This window comes from Leucoraja erinacea, unplaced genomic scaffold (assembly GCF_028641065.1).
Source record: "Leucoraja erinacea ecotype New England unplaced genomic scaffold, Leri_hhj_1 Leri_110S, whole genome shotgun sequence".
Taxonomy (NCBI): domain Eukaryota; kingdom Metazoa; phylum Chordata; class Chondrichthyes; order Rajiformes; family Rajidae; genus Leucoraja; species Leucoraja erinaceus.
In genome coordinates, this window is record NW_026575352.1 from 73,440 (window position 1) to 89,506 (window position 16,067).

The following is a 16,067-nucleotide window of genomic DNA, read 5'->3' on the forward strand; positions in this document are numbered from 1 at the left end:
TGCAGTAGAACCTCCTTGCTCGTATACTCAAATACTCAAAAGTCTTCACTTCCCCCCCTCCTCCCCGTGGCTTCTTACGCTCTCGGGCTCCTTCTCTCCTCTCACCAACCCCCACCCTCCTCCTGTTCTTTGCACATTCAGTTCTTTCTCCCACGGCCTCCCTCCCTCGTCTATTCCGTCCCCTGGTCAGTCAGAGGCGGCAAGTCGGTTCGGGCCGCTTGTTCTCTTCGCGCACTGCCCGCCAGTAGTTGTAGTCCACGCAGGCGTGGTGCCCCCCAGTAGCAGGCAGAGGAAGCGGGTGTTAAAACTACAACATCCAGCCACACACACACAGTCACACACACACAGATACAGTCACACACACACACACACAGTCACTCACACACAGTCACTCACACACACACTCATACAGTCACTCTCACACACACAGTCACTCACACACAGTCACTCACACACACACACACAGTCACTCACACACACACAGTCACTCACACACAGTCACTCACACACAGTCACTCACACACAGTCACTCACACACAATCATCACACACACACAATCACACACAGATACAGTCACACACACACATACAGTCACTCTCACACACACAGATACAGTCACACACACACAGTCACTCACACACACTCACTCTCACACACACACAGTCACTCACACACACACACTCATACAGTCACTCACACACACTCATACAGTCACTCTCACACACACAGTCACTCACACACAGTCACACACTCACCCCTCCCTCCCTGCACAGGCCGTCCTTCCCACCTCTCCGCCATCTTGGGTCCCTACACGCAATGCCCGCCGGGAGTTGTAGTCCGCGCAGGCAGGGTTGCCCCGCAGTAGCAGGCAGAGAACCTGCAGTTGAAAACTACAACATCCGGCAGCGCTCACACTCCCCCTCCCTCCCCTCCTCCTCCTCCCCTCCTCCCCTCCTCCCTCCCCCCTCCCCCTCCTCCCCCCCCCCTCCCTCCCTCCTCCCCCCCCCTTCCCCTTCCCTCCTCCTCCCTCTCCTCCCTCCCCCCTCTCCCCCTCCCCCTCCCCTCCCTTCCTCCCCCCCCCCTGCCTCATCATCTCGCCATCTTGTGTCCTTACACGCAATGCCCGCCGGTAGTTGTAGTCCGCGCAGGCGTGGTGTCCCGCAGTAGCAGGTGGAGGGACCCGGTGTTGAAAACTACAACATCCGGCAGCGCTCACCCCCCCCTCCCCTAGGCACCCTCCCTCTCCTGCTTTCGCTGTGCTCGCCGGGAGTTGTAGTCCGTTCATGGATGATTGTCCACGGTTGGAGGCGGAGCGAGCGGGTTGAGAAAACTACAACTACCGGCTCTGGGCACATGCGCGGCTGTTGTCCTCGCCTAGCGACCGTGCGCGCCCCCCAACCCCCCACCACGCTCGCTCCCGACGCTCAGCCTCCCCCCTCCTCCTCCATCACATCCTTTCTCCCACCGTGTAGGCCGCACGCTCTCTGGAGCCACTTTTACCCCCTTTTTGTTGTTGCTGCTTTTATTTTTACAGAGGTGGGGAGTTAGAAAAGAAAAAAAACAATGTTACAGCCGCGGGCGTGATTTGTGAATATATATATTTTTTGTTTAAAAGAAAATGGTTTCATTGTGAAAGTTGAATTGCAGAAGTTTTGCGTAGGATTGGTGGTGCAGGAAGCAGGCCCGCCGGCAAAGCAACCAGCTACCCCTTCACCAACTCTTCTTCCCTCCTCGCCCACACTCCAGTGGCAATTAGGCAATTATTCTCCCCCCCCCAACATCGTCTTTGGGACTGGGAAGAGACCTGCGAACTCCACAAAGGCGGACAGAAGGCGAAACCGTGTGGTTCTACTATGATAATGGAGGCAGATTTGCAAACTGCATGTGGGTGCTTTGATATGTCTCGGATCCGGCATCGTCTCTCTCTCTCTGTGTCTCTCTCTCTCTCTCTCTCTCTCTCTCTCTCTCTCTCTCTGTCTCTCTCTCTCTCTGTGTCTCTCTCTCTCTCTGCGTCTCTCTCTCTCTCTGCGTCTCTCTCTCTCTGTGTCTCTCTCTCTCTGTCTCTCTCTCTCTGTGTCTCTCTCTCTCTCTCTCTCTCTCTGTGTGTCTCTCTCTGTGTCTCTCTCTCTCTCTCTGTGTGTCTCCTCTCTCTCTCTCTCTCTGTCTGTGTGTCTCTCTCTGTGTGTGTCTCTCTCTCTCTCTCTCTCTGTGTCTCTCTCTCTCTGTGTGTGTCTCTCTCTCTCTGTGTGTGTCTCTCTCTCTGTGTCTCTCTCTCTGTCTGTGTGTGTCTCTCTGTCTGTGTCTGTGTGTGTGTCTCTCTCTGTGTCTCTGTGTCTGTGTCTCTCTCTCTCTGTCTCTGTGTGGGGGGGAGGGTGGTGGGGGTGGCTTATAGCAGTAAGTCGAGGGGGTGAAACGTAATGTTTAATAACGTCTTGCTGTGTACAGTGATAAAAAGGTCCGTCTTAATCGGGTCTGGCGTCTGTTACTCCTGCTTCTGGAACAGCAGGTAACAAACACCATGTTGAAATATTATTCTGCTGCCCTGCAGCTCTGCAAAGGTGCAGTTGAGATGGAGCACCGTCTTCCTCTGCTGAGGTGCAGGAGTAATGCAGCAGACTGCAGGGTCCGATTAGAGTGTGATTTTTGTGGAATGGAAGTTTTGTGGCCTGAATTGTCGTGTTTGCTCCCTGTCCCTCACCAAGAATCAAGTATAATGCTGGAACTTAGTTGCCCGTTTTGCATGCAGTGGGAAATGCGTTACTGGTAGTTTTTCTTTTTTTTTTTTAAATATTGTGCAGGAAACTCTAAATTGTTCTCTCGTTGCACTTTTCAATATTGCACATTTTATTTGCCGCGTACAACTCCGACAGTAGGAAATTGTACGCTTGTGCTATGAATTTTTTACGCCATTATTTAAATATTTATAGCTACTCACAAGGATTTCCATTAATATGCATTGAGGTTTAATTAGTTTTAATCACATTGTGCAGCTATTTTTGAACGTTTGCAGTGTTAGGTGTTGGAATGTCACAATCAGCAAATTATTTAGATACTCTCAGTTGATTTGGAACATTTTTATTGCAACCAGAATCTCGCGGATGTTTTGTATATTTTTGCCTCTTCTGTTTCTGTAAACATCCAGGCCAGTATTTGCATGTCTGGCAGCGAATTTGCAAGAGTGGCGAGCGCTCTTTTCAGCGTTTCGAACAATTTGTTGTTCCTGAGAGGCAGTCGCGAGCTTATATTCATAGTTATTTTATTCTGTACATCTTCCAAAACTTGCCTGTGGCTGAAATGAGCAAAGAATGGTGGGTGCCTGGAACGTGCTGCCAGGGGTGGTGTTGGAGGCAGATACGATTGCGGCATTTAAAGAGGCTTTTAGACAGGCACATGCAAGTGGAGGGGTGTGCATCACTTGCCGACAGAGGAGATTCGTCTAAGATCATAAATCATAAGTGATAGCAGCAGGTAGACAAAAGTGCTGGAGAAACTCAGTGGGTGCAGCAGCATCTATGGAGCGAAGGAAATAGGCCGAAACCCTTCTTCAGTGATAGCAGCAGAATTAGGCCATTCGGCCCATTAAGTCTACTCCGCCATTCCATCATGGCTGATCTATCTCTCCCTCCAAACGCCATTCTCCTGCCTTCTCCCCATAACCTCTGACACCCGCACTAATCAAGAATCTATCTCTGCCTTAAAAATATCCACCGACTTGGCTTCCACAGCTGTCTGTGGCAAAGAATTCCACAGATTTACCACCCTCTGACTATAGCAATTCCTCCTTATCTCCTTCCTAAAGGATCTCCCTTTAATTCTGAGGCTGTGCCCTCTGGTCCTAGACTCTCCCACTAGTGGAAACATCGTCTCCACATCCACTCTATCCAGGCCTTTCACTCTGAGGCTGTGCCCTCTGGTCCTAGACTCTCCCACTAGTGGAAACATCCTCTCCACATCCACTCTATCCAGGCCTTTCACTACTCTGTACTATTTTATGAGGTGCCCCCCCTCATTCTTCTAAACTCCAGCGAGCACAGGCCCCAGTGTCATCAAATGCTCATCACATGTTAGCTTGTGGCACGGTGGCATTGCGGTAGAGAGATCACGACTGCCGGTGCTGTCTGTGCGGAGTTTGTACGTTCTCCCCGTGACCTGCGTGGATTTTCTCCGGGACCTCCGGTTTCCTCCCACACTCCAAAGACGTGCAGGTTTGTAGGTTAATTGGCTTGGCATAGGTGTAAATTGTCCCTAGTGTGCGTAAGACAGACTCGGTGGGGCCTGTTTCTGCGCAGTATCTCTGAACTAAACTCAGCAGGTCAGGCAGCATCCTTGGGGAACGTGGCTAGGCGCTCCAGCTTGATTTTGGTGCTAATTTGGGAAGTTGAGCTCTCGGAGATAGCAGACGAGGGCGATTGCAACCAAATCTTACCTCTTTTATTCACATTTTCTCATTCATTTGTAGCACAAAATGTTCCTCTTTTTGCCAATTTAAAAATACGTTGAGATGGTACGTGTTAGATGAGTGTCTGCGTGGCTGGAATAGACTTGACATTGGACTGTCACTGAGCATCAAGTGACGAGGACTGAATGCCCTTGAAAACCACGGGCGATTTCACAACATTGACTTTTGCTATCCTTGGGTATGTTAAAATGGGTTTATTAGCTTCAGGGCTCATCAGTAACGCATCCACTGACATTAAATGTGATTTGGATACAATGTTAAAACAAAAACCCTTTTGGGGTTTTATTATTTGCAGGTCTGTCCAAACAGCAGACATTCCTAACCTTGTCGAAATGTGGACAGAGTGCTGGAGTAACTCAGCGGGTCAGGCAGCATCTGTGGAAAACATGGATAGGTGACGTTTCACAGACTGCTGGAGTAACTCAGCGGGTGCAGCAGCATCTATGGAGCTAAGGAAATAGGCAACGTTTTGGGCTGAAACCCGTAAGGGTTTCGGCCCGAAACGTTGCCTATTTCCAGAAGGATTTCGGCCCGAAAAGTTGCCTATTTCCTTAGCTCCATAGATGCTGCTGCACCATAACTCAGCGGGTCAGGCAGCATCTGTGGAGAACATGGATAGGTGACGTTTCACAGAGTGCTGGAGTAACTCAGCGGGTCAGGCAGCATCTGTGGAGAACATGGATAGGTGATGTTTCACTGAGTGCTGGAGTAACTCAGCGGGTCAGGCAGCATCTGTGGAGAACATGGATAGGTGATGTTTCACTGAGTGCTGGAGTAACTCAGCGGGTGAGGCAGCATCTGTGTAGAACATGGTTAGGTGACGTTGGTCGGGCCCTGTCCTCGGATATGGATCACCTCCCATGTTTTCACTTTAGAGATACAGTGCAGACACAGGCCCTTCAGCCCACCGAGAAGGAAGAGAGGCCATCTCATTGAAGCCACCCGAATAATGAAAGGCCTGGATAGAGTGGATGTTTCCAGTAGGGGGAGAGGCCAGGGAGCACTGCTGCCTTCCAGCGCCAGAAACCTGTGTTCCATCGTGACTGCGGGTGCTTGTCTGTGTTCTCCATGTGACCACATGGGTTTTCTCTGGGGTCTTCGGTTTCCTCCCACATCCCAAAGACGTGCAGGTTTGTAAGTATATTCTTGTAAGACATTCTCGTACAGAGAAGGTTCACCAGTCTGATTCCCGGGATGGCAGGACTTTCACATGAAGAAAGACTGGATAAACTCGGCTTGTACTCGCTAGAATTTAGAAGATTGAGGGGGGGATCTTATAGAAACTTAGGTTAACAAAATTCATAAGTGGTTGGACAGACTAGATGCAGGAAGATTGTTCCCGCTGTTGGGGAAGTCCAGAACAAGGGGTCACACAGTTTAAGGATAAGGGGGGGGGGAAGTCTTTTAGGACCGAGATGAGAAAAACATTTTTCACACAGAGAGTGGTGAATCGGTGGAATTCTCTGCCACAGAAGGTAGTTGAGGCCACAGTTCATTGGCTATATTTAAGAGGTAGTTAGATGTGGCTAAAGGGATCAGGGGGTATGGAGAGAAGGCAGGTACAGGATACTGAGTTGGATGATCAGCCATGATCATATTGAATGGCGGTGCAGGCTCGAAGGGCCGAATGACCTACTCCACCTATTGTGTCTTGGTTTCTTGTAAATTCTCACTTGTGTGTGTGTGTGTGTGTGTAGGATAGTGTTTCGGGCCTGTCCTGCTTGTCAATTTTTTTTCGCCGACTGCCGGCATCATGGTCACCGAAAAATATGCCGCGGTGACGGGGAGTGACAACGTATAGACGCGCGCGCTGCTTTTTTCAAGTGTCGCAACGTTTTTTTTTGTCGCCACTGGATTTTGAAATGTTCATAATCTTTTGGCGACACTGATATGATGCCGGCAGTCGCCAGAAAAAAAAAACGCCAAGAGGGACAGGCCCATTAGTGTCATAAGTGATAGGAGCAGTGGTAGACCATTCGGCCCATCAAGTCTATTCCCGTTATTCAATCATGGCTGATCTATCTCTCCCTCCTCGCCCCATTCTCCTGCCTTCCCTCCATAACCCCCGACACCCGTACTAATCACAAATCTATCTGTCTGTGCCTTTAAAAAATACCCTTTGCCGGCAGCCACAATCGTCTGTGGTAAAGAGTTTCACAGGATGTCGGCGTGGACTCGGTGGGCCGAAGGGCCTGTTTCCGCATTTTATCTCTAAACTAAACTAAATAACCCTCCTTAAAAGCTCCCAGATTTAGAAAGTCGGATGGCATTTGTGTAGTGGGTGTAGTCGTAATTAATGCGCACATTTGTCTGTCCTCACCTTCTCCATCGTGGTCTGGTTTGGCTCGGCCACCAAGCACGACACCTGGAGGCTGCAGGGAATCGTCCGATCAGCTGAGAAGGTTGTTGGCTGCAACCTTCCCTCCATTGATGAGCAAGGGCCAGGAAGCGAGCGGGCAAGATCATTTCTGACCCCTCTCACCCTGGCCACAAACTCTTTGAATCACTTCCCTCTGGAAGGCGACTCCGGACGGTCAAAGCTGCCACAGCCAGACATAAAAACAGTTTTTATCCACGAGTAGTTGCTCTACTCAACAGCCAAAAATCTGTAGCCTCCCTTTGATCTGGTATGTTGTTGGTTCACATGCGTTGATCAATGGTGTTTTATCATTAATGTTTTATTATTATTAATGTTTAATGTTTTCTGAGTAATTCGTCACTGTCACTGTATGTCATGTTGTTACTTGTGGGTGGAGCACCAAGGCAAATTCCTTGTATGTGAATACTTGGCCAATAAACCTACTTATGGGGCTGTCCCACTGTACGAGCTAATTCAAGAGTTCTCCCGAGTTTCCCCTGATTCGAACTCGGGAGAATTGCGGTAATGGCCGCTCGTAGGTACTCGGGGCTCTCGTGGACATTTTTCAACATGTTGAAAAATCTTTGCGAGCTTACCGCATTTCCCGAGTACCTGCCGTTAGCGTTACGGGCCGCTAAGAGACGTCCCCGAGCTCCGACGTACCTTCTACGTGCTCCAGGACAAGGGGTCACAGCTTAAGGATAAAGGGGAAATCCTTTAAAACCGAGATGAGAAGAACTTTTTTCACGCAGAGAGTGGTGAGTCTCTGGAACTCTCTGCCACAGAGGGTAGTTGAGGCCAGTTCATTGGCTATATTTAAGAGGGAGTTAGATGTGGCCCTTGTGGCTAAGGGGATCAGGGGGGTATGGAGAGAAGGCAGGTACGGGATACTGAGTTGGATGATCAGCCATGATCATATTGAATGGCGGTGCAGGCTCGAAGGGCCGAATGGCCTCTTCTCCTGCACCTAATTTCTATGTTTCTATGTTTACCACGAGTTTGATTTCTTTTTAAAACTCGGGAGAGCTCTTGGGTGGACTTGTATAGTGGGACAGCCCCATTACTTATTTTGGGATCCACTGTTGCAAGATGATGAAATCACAGAGACTACATTGCAATCAATCCCTGAGGGAAATGTGGACTCTTGCCGATTAGTGCATGAGTTTTTAGATGAATCGAAAGTGAAACCAACTTGGCCCTCCTGAGCCAAGGGGAGGTGGAGTCTTTGCTGTGTACAGCCAGTGAGAGAGAGAGAGAGAGAAGGGGGGGGGGGGGGGGAGAGAATCAGTAAAGTCCCTATGAAGATCGTATTAGCCGGCAGTTCTCCCTGACTGGAATCTAAAGCGAAACTTGGTCTCGACAGAGGGACGGACATCTGAAGCTGATCGGGGCCTGTGATGTACAGTGGTCTTTGCTTGAGAGACAGTTGGAGTTTAGCGACCAGGAAGTCGTTCCAGTAAACAAGCTCATTTGCGAGGAATGTTCTAAGTGGAGTGGGCCAAACTGTGAGAATCTGGGCGTAACACCTTTGTATACAAAACTATTTCCTTGTGGCCATTAACTAAATTGAATCTTCAGAGTTTTTGATCTGATGCAGTCACTTTAGAGTGAGCTCTGATTCAACTGGTCAGAGAAGTTGATTTTGCTGTCACGCCATCACCCAGTGTGTTTCCAGCACGAGTTGTTCCGCACCTCCTGTGATTGAGGGCAGTGTTTTAAATACCTGTTTGTCTGTGACAGTCCTTGTCCTTCTAAAAGGTGGGTGTTTATAATAACTGCGGGCATATTGCCGTGGTTTAATTGGTGTGTTATACGCGGTGTAGTCATTCATTCAGCTGACTTTCTCAGAAGTTATTTTTTTCCAGATTTGTCTTGCTAAATATGTGTTAAACCCTTTCACTGCTTGTGTTGGTGCTAATATACAAGCTGCTTTTACACCAGCCTCTAGACTCCTGGCACAATGGTGTTGTGCTGACATCAAGGAGTCAGAAATAGATGGATTAGGAAACTGGAAGATCTCTCTCTTAAGCTGTTATTGTATCGTCTGTTGTCCAGTGGTGAATCGTTGAATTTACAGCACAGGCTGTTCAGTCTTTTAGTTTCTTTTATTCTAGGGATAGAGCGCAGAAACAGGCCCTGCACTGACCAGCGATCCCCGCACGTTAACACTAACAGACAGACGTGCACACACACACACGCACACATATGCGCACACACCCATACACACAGACACGCACACACACACATATATATACACACACACACACACGTGCACATGCACACACACACACACACACACACATTTATACACACACACACACACACACATATATATATACACACACACAAATATATACACACACATATATATACACACACATATACACACACACACACATATGCGCACACACATATATATACACACACACATATACACATATACACACACGCGACACACACACACACACACATACACATACACACACACACACACACACACACACACATTTATACACACACACACATACATACACACATATATACACACACACATATATATATACACACAAATATACACACACACACATATATATATATATACACACACACACACACACACACACACACACACACACACACACACACACACACACGCAGACATACAGAAACACACCAATTTTACATTTATCACCAAGCCAATTAACTAGGGCTTTTGGAGTGTGGGAGGAAACCGAAGATCTCTGAGGGAAAAAACCCACGCAGGTAACGGGGAGAACGTGCAAACTCTGTACAGACAGCACCCCCGTAGTCGGGATGGAACCCGGGTGTCCTGCGCTGTGAGGCAGCAGCTCTACCCGCTGCGCCACCATCGGTACACGTGTCTGTGCAGTGTGAATCTTACCGAGCCGTCTTTATTGAACTGTTTATTCATATGACCATTTACCTTTCTTTTTTATGTACTTTAGGACACCCGAGAAACAAAACAAAGCACTGGAAATGGAAAACAAAATGCTGGAGGAACTCAGCGGGTCAGGCAGCCTCTGTGGAGGGAAATGAACCAACAACATTTCAGGTCGGGACCCTTCCTCACTCACTGTGACCCCAAACATGTCGCCAGTCCATTCCCTCCACAGATGTTGCCTGACCTGCTGAGTTCCTCCAGCATTTTGTTTCAAGCTCAAGATTCCAGCATCTGCAGTTCCTTGGATTCGTAGAGTGATACAGTACGGAAGCAGGCCCTTCGGCCCAACCTGCCCATGCTACATTGGTCCCCCTTGCCTGCATTCGGCCCATATCTCTAAACCGCTCCTAATACAGTCATACTTGTGCTTCCATATACTGGGAGCGAGTCGGGAAGAATCTGCAGAGAAGTGATCGGTTAACACTTAATATTTATGATTTTTAAAAAACTTTTAAGTCTCCATGTGTTCCCTTTCTTCTCCTTCAATGCATTTCTAGTCTAGGTATCCCATCCACGACTAGTGATAGCAAGTTTATCATCCTCACCAACCTAACAAAATTCTCAGCAATCCCCCTTCAGATTTATTATGGCTGTAGTTTTGACTTGCCCCGTCCCACAAATGCATCCTGTCAATCAATCCACTGCTTGCCCATGGCAGCACAAAGCCCGCATGTGTGAGCAGCAATGGTAGTCCTGCTCAGTAAAAGTGTCTCGAGCCGAAATGTCACCTCTTCGTTTTCTCCAGAGATGCTGTCGGAACCCGCTGAGTCACTCCAGCGACTCCCCCTCCCATTCCCCCCATCGATGAAGACAGGTTTGTGGAGCCTCATCCTTCCTCTTCCAAAGTCGACTGGTCCCACACTGACCTTTCTGTCCTTGGCCAGAGTGAGTCCCACCGTAAATTGGAGGAGCAGCACCCACATTCGGCCCGAAACGTTGCCTATTTCCTTCCCTCCATAGATGCTGCTGCACCCGCTGAGTTTCTCCAGCTTTTTTGTGTACCTTCGATTTTCCAACATCTGCAGTTCCTTCTTAAACACCCACATATTTCGCTTGGGCAGTGATATGAACATTGACTTCTCCAATTTCAGGTAGTCCCTGCTTTCTCCCTCTTTCCCCTCCCCTTCCCAGCTCTCCCACTGTCTCCGCCTCTTCCTTTCTTCTTCCCATGCCCCAACCCCCACGTCAGTCTGAAGAAGGGTCTCGACCCGAAACGTCGCCTATTTCCTCCGCTCCATAGATGCTGCCTCGCCCACTGAGTTTCTCCAGCACTTTTGTCTACCTCCAGCCTTTTGTGGCTATTTTATATTTCTTTAATCCTGATCGGAAACGTCTCCTGTTCATTTCCCTCCGCGGATGCTGCCTGACCCGCTGAGTTCCTCCAGCAGTTAAAATACTCGTCTTCAAAGTATGTTTCTTTTAAGGTTAACATTTATTACTTAAGGACAGGCCCATGTAAGTCAAAATGTTATGTTTGAATGAATAGCTACAGGGCTACACAGCCCTCCGGTTCATTTGTATTATGTTCCCCATGTAGCTACGAAGAAATGCAGATGCTGATTTATTTTATTAAAAGGCATAAAGTGCTGGAGTAACTCAGCGGGTCAGGCAGCATCTGTGGGGAACATGGATAGGTGACGTTCCACAGAGTGCTGGAGTAACTCAGTGGGTCAGGCAGCATCTGTGGAGAACATGGATAGGTGACGTTTCACAGAGTGCTGGAGTAACTCAGCGGGTCAGGCAGCATCTGTGGGGAGAACATGGATAGGTGACGTTTCACAGATTGCTGGAGTAACTCAGCGGGTCAGGCAGCAACTGTGGAGAACATGGATAGGTGACGTTTCACAGAGTGCTGGAGTAACTCAGCGGGTCAGGCAGCATCTGTGGGGAACATGGATAGGTGACGTTTCACAGAGTGCTGGAGTAACTCAGCGGGTCAGGCAGCATCTGTGGAGAACATGGATAGGTGACATTTCACAGAGTGCTGGAGTAACTCAGCGAGTCAGGCAGCATCTGTGGAGAACATGGATAGGTGACGTTTCACAGAGTGCTGGAGTAACTCAGCGGGTCAGGCAGCATCTGTGGGGAACATGGATAGGTGACGTTTCACAGAGTGCTGGAGTAACTCGGCGGGTCAGGCAGCATCTGTGGAGAACAGGGATAGGTGCGTTTTGGACCAGGACTCTTATCAGTCTATAGAAGGATCCCGAACCGAAACGTCACCTTGCCATGTTCTGCAGAGGTGTTGCCTGACCTGCTGAGTTTAGTTTAGAGATACAGCATAGACAACAGGCCCTTCGACCCAATGAGTTCATGCTGGCCATTGATTAGCCGTTCATGCTAGTTTTTTACAGAGAGTTAATTTACAGAGAGTCAATTAACGCACGTCTTTGGGATGAGGGAGGAAATTGGAGCACCTGGCGGAACCCCACGCGGTCACAGGGCGAACGTGCAAACTCCGCACAGACAGCAAGCGAGATGATGATGATGGAAGCGGAGCCTCTGGTGCTGTGAGGCAGCGGCTCTGTGCGTTACTGTTCCGTTACTCCAGTGCTTTGTGGAGTTAGGTTGGATTATCCTTTGCGTATGGTGTACGGGACATTCACAGCCATGACTTGCATAGAAACATAGAAATTAGGTGCAGGAGTAGGCCATTCGGCCCTTCGAGCCTGCACCGCCATTCAATATGATCATGGCTGATCATCCAACTCAGTATCCCGTACCTGCCTTCTCTCCATACCCCCTGATCCCCTTAGCCACAAGGGCCACATCTAACTCCCTCTTAAATATAGCCAATGAACTGTGGCCTCAACTACCCTCTGTGGCAGAGAGTTCCAGAGATTCACCCACTCTCTGCGTGAAAAAAAGTTCTTCTCATCTCGGTTTTAAAGGATTTCCCCTTTATCCTTAAGCTGTGACCCCTTGTCCTGGACTTCCCCAACATCGGGAACAATCTTCCTGCATCTAGCCTGTCCAACCCCTTAAGAATTTTGTAAGTTTCTATAAGATCCCCTCTCAATCTTCTAAATTCTAGAGAGTATAAACCAAGTCTATCCAGTCTTTCTTCTTCATAAGACAGTCCTGACATCCCAGGAATCAGTCTGGTGAACCGTCTCTGCACTCCCTCTATGGCAATAATGTCCTTCCTCAGATTTGGAGACCAAAACTGTACTCAATACTCCAGGTGTGGTCTCACCAAGACCCTGTACAACTGCAGTAGAACCTCTCTGCTCCTATACTCAAATCCTTTTGCAATGAAAGCTAACATACCATTCGCTTTCTTTACTGAGAAGTTCCCGCTGTTAAATCCCCTTGATGGACTCCCAACACCATCTCCAGTTCAAACTCTGCATCCCATCTGTGCATTATGTTCCATGTTATTAGCTGACTACCCTGCATCCTTGTTACCCGATCCGTTGCGAGATTGGTCCCAGCTCCGTCGAGGCTTTGTCAGTGTAATTAGATTTTCAATTGCCTGGTCTAAAAATGCTTTAATTGTCCTGTTCTCTGGAGGGAGGAGGGTGGTGCAGGCAAGTGATTAAGGCTGCAGATTTTCAGCGAGTCATTTTAATTAAACTGCAATTGGGCACCGATGTCCCAGAGTGTGCATGGGAGGACGAGGATATTGTCGAACACCGCTGACGGGAGGCAGGTGCAGAGGAAAGTTACCAGGATTACCCATTTCTGACCATTTAACTGCTGCATCCCCTTATCAGTTTAGATTTGGAGCCCGGGTGCACTCCTGACCTCGGCCGCTGTCTGTGGTATGTTACCATTCATAGGGAAAGGATTTGAGTATAGGAGCAGGGAGGTTCTACTGCAGTTGTACAGGGTCTTGGTGAGACCACACCTGGAGTATTGCGTACTGTTTTGGTCTCCTAATCTGAGGAAAGACATTCTTGCCATAGAGGGTGTACAGAGAAGGTTCACCAGACTGATTCCTGGGATGTCAGGACTTTCATATGAAGAAAAACTGGATAGACTCGCTGGAATTTAGAAGATTGAGGGGGGAATCTTATAGAAACGTTCAAAATTCTTAAGGGGTTGGACAGGCTAGATGCAGGAAGATTGTTCCCGATGTTGGGGAAGTCCAGAACAAGGGGCCACACATACAGTTTAAGGATAAGGGGGAAATCTTTTAGGACCGAGATGAGAAAAACATTTTTCGCACAAGAGAGTGGTGAGTCTGTGGAATTCTCTGCCACAGAAGGTAGTTGAGGCCACACAGTTCATTGGCTATATTTAAGAGGGAGTTAGATGTGGCTAAAGGGATCTGGGGGTATGGAGAGAAGGCAGGTATGGGATACTGAGTTGGATGATCATATTGAATGGAGATGCAGGCTCGAAGGGCCGAATGACCTCTACTCCTGCACCTATTTTCTATGTGGAGTTTGCACGTTCTCCCTGCGAGCGTCTGGGTTTCCCCCCACATCCCCCAAGACGTGCGGGTCTGTCGGTCAATCGGCCCCCTGTAAATTGCTCCCTCGTGTGTAAGGACTGAACGGGAAAGTGGGATAACTAGTTTGAACGGGATGATCGCTGGTCGGCGTGGGCTGATGGGCCATTTTTAACACTCTATCTCTAAACTAAACTAGTCTCCGGGAGCCTCCTGTCTTGATTTTCGTCGTCTTTCCAGGAGTGAGAAGGTGTATTTGGAGAATGTTGTCGTGCAAATAGCAGTGGCATTTCCAGGAATTGATATTCCAAAAATCTAGGCCGGAAAGTGATCCATAAAATGGGTTCTTTGTCGTTAGAAGGCAGACAAAAGTGCCGGAGAAACTCCATTTTCCAGCATCTGCAGTTCCTTCTGAAACATTCTTTGTCTTTGAGTATTGACTGTTGAGTATAGAAGTTGGGATGTAATGTTAAAATTGTACAAGGCATTGGTGAGGCCAATTCTGGAATATGGTGTACAATTTTGGTCGCCTAATTATAGGAAGGATGTCAACAAAATAGGGAGAGTACAGAGGAGATTTACTAGAATGTTGCCGGGGTTTCAGCAACTAAGTTACAGAGAAAGGTTGAACAAGTTAGGGCTTTATTCTTTGGAGCGCAGAAGGTTAAGGGGGGACTTGATAGAGGTTTTTAAAATGATGAGAGGGATAGACAGAGTTGATGTGGACAAGCTTTTCCCTTTGAGAATAGGGAAGATTCAAACGAGAGGACATGACTTTAGAATTAAGGGACAGAAGTTTAGGGGTAACATGAGGGGGAACTTCTTTACTCAGAGAGTGGTAGCGGTGTGGAATGAGCTTCCAGTGGAAGTGGTGGAGGCAGGTTCATTGGTATCATTTTAAAATAAATTGGATAGGCATATGGATGAGAAGGGAATGGAGGGTTATGGTATGAGTGCAGGCAGGTAGGACTAAGGGGAAAAAAAATTTGTTCGGCATGGACTTGTAGGGCCGAGATGGCCTGTTTCCGTGCTGTAATTGTTATATGGTTATAGATACACAATGGCATTTGAGGTGATTTTTGTCGCTCTGTTTTACTGGTGCTGGTTGTGGATATTTTTAGCGGTGTGCAGTAGATGTAGGCAGACCAGTCCTTGTTTCTGCTGCCAGTTTGTCCTTGAAACTTGGCTTCATTCGACCAGCTCCGAGTGACGTCAGAAGATGCTTTGACACTGTGGGGAGCAGGCGGGCTTGAGCAGATTCCAAGGCCTTCCTGCTCTGCAGTTGCAGTCAGAAGGCTGTTCAGCGTCTCGCTGTGTCATGCGCTGCTGCTGCTGCAGCAGGCCGCCATAGTCGCTCACGTCCAAGTTAGGGATGCGATAGGCGCCTGTAAATTATTTGCCTAACGCGAAGTGGTCATGGTAGTGACAGCATCATCCGTGGTTCATTGTTCTCCGTGATAAATGGCATGGACTGATTTCACCGCGTGGCCTGTCCGTCTCCTTGCTGGAGTTTCAGTCTCATTCCACAGTTAAGTATAGGAGCTGGGAGGTTCTACTGCAGTTGTACAGGGTCTTGGTGAGACCACACCTGGAGTATTGCGTACAGTTTTGGTCTCCTAATCTGAGGAAATACACTCTTGCCATAGAGGGAATACAGAGAAGGTTCACCAGACTGATTCCTGGGGATGTCAGGACTTCCATATGAAGAAAGACTGGATAGACTCGGACAAGAGGGAAGTCTTTTAGGACCGAGATGAGAAAAACATTTTTCACACAGAGAGTGGTGAATCTGTGGAATTCTCTGCCACAGAAGGTAGTTGAGGCCACAGTTCATTGGCTTTATTTAAGAGGGAGTTAGATTTGTACTCGCTAGAATTTAGAAGATTGAGGG

General features: G+C 48.3%; 1 protein-coding gene across 6 annotated transcripts in view; it reads left to right on the forward strand.

Moving 5' to 3' along the window:
- Window positions 1-16,067, forward strand: part of adar (adenosine deaminase RNA specific) — a 57,079-nt gene that overhangs the window by 2,310 nt on the left and 38,702 nt on the right. For 2 of the 6 annotated variants that reach the window (XM_055665169.1, XM_055665174.1), the window contains exon 2: window positions 9,785-9,891. The exons of 1 other annotated variant lie outside the window; for it this stretch is intronic. The gene's annotated coding sequence lies outside the window, so the exon portion shown is untranslated. Of the gene's footprint in view, window positions 1-1,447; window positions 1,885-8,124; window positions 8,577-9,784; window positions 9,892-16,067 lie in introns of those variants that run through there. 3 more of the 6 variants (XM_055665170.1, XM_055665171.1, XM_055665172.1) reach the window with 3 other exon arrangements.